The sequence below is a fragment of the Galeopterus variegatus genome, unplaced genomic scaffold (assembly GCF_000696425.1).
Source record: "Galeopterus variegatus unplaced genomic scaffold, G_variegatus-3.0.2 Scaffold362, whole genome shotgun sequence".
Classification (NCBI taxonomy): Eukaryota; Metazoa; Chordata; class Mammalia; order Dermoptera; family Cynocephalidae; genus Galeopterus; species Galeopterus variegatus.
Window position 1 is genome coordinate 2,980 of NW_007726473.1, and position 1,113 is coordinate 4,092.

A 1,113-nucleotide genomic window follows, 5' to 3' on the forward strand; every position below is an offset into this window, starting at 1 on the left:
TGAATCTCAATTTTAGCATTTTTTGCAATCTTGTTAGGCTATGAGTTTCTCAAATTAAGTCATATTTTCTTTTTCTTTAACAGTTCTTCACTCAATTTATCTCCTTTCTCTGGCTTTTTACTACAAGCAGCAAGAAGAAATCAAGCTGCACCTTCAACACTTTGCTTGGAAACATTCTCAGTTAACTGTCCAATTTCATTGTTTATAAGTTCCACTTTCCACTTAACTGCAGGACACAATTCCACTAAGTTTTCTGCCACTTTATAACAAGAATTCCCTCTCTTCAAGTTTCCAAAAATATGTTCCTGATTTCCTTCTGAGCTTCACCAGCAACACCTTTAACATCCGATTTCTACCAACAGTTTGTGATGACTTAAGTACGTGTATTCTATAAAATGATATATGGTTTCTCTACCATGTTCTTCACTTCTTCTGAGTCCTCACTATCAAGAGTCATTAACATCCATATTTTTACTAATAATCTGCTCAAGGCAACTGTATCAGTCCATTCCTGTTGCTTATAACATAAATACCTGAAATTTGGTGATTTATAAAAAAAAAAAAAAAATCTAATGCTTACAGTTTCAGAGGCTAGGAAATCCAAAGTCCAGGGAACATATCTGGTGAGGGTCTTCTTTGGTGGTGGCTTACAACAATGCAGGGGTCTTACATGGTAGAAAATGGCAGATCAGAGAGAGAGAGAGACTCTCACGTGCTCTTCTTTTAAAGTCCACAGAACCATGGCCATGACCACAATTAAACCATCAACTTAAACACCTCTCCAAAGCCTCAACTTTTAACTACCATAATAGGATTTCACATCCTCTTAACACTGTCACAGTGGGGACCAAGTTTCCAATACCTGGAACTCTGGGGGACACAATTTAAGCTTCAATGAGTTGGGGAGGGCACATTCAATCCACAGCAGTAATCTAGGTGTTTTTTTTACCATGCTCCTCAAAATTCTTCCAGCCTCTGCCTACTGCCCAATTTCAAGGCCATTTCCTCATTTTTAAGTATTTGATACAGCAGCACCCCATTTCCAGTCCAAACTATGTATTAGTTTCCTAACAAATAACTACAAATTTAGTTGCTTAAACACACACACACACA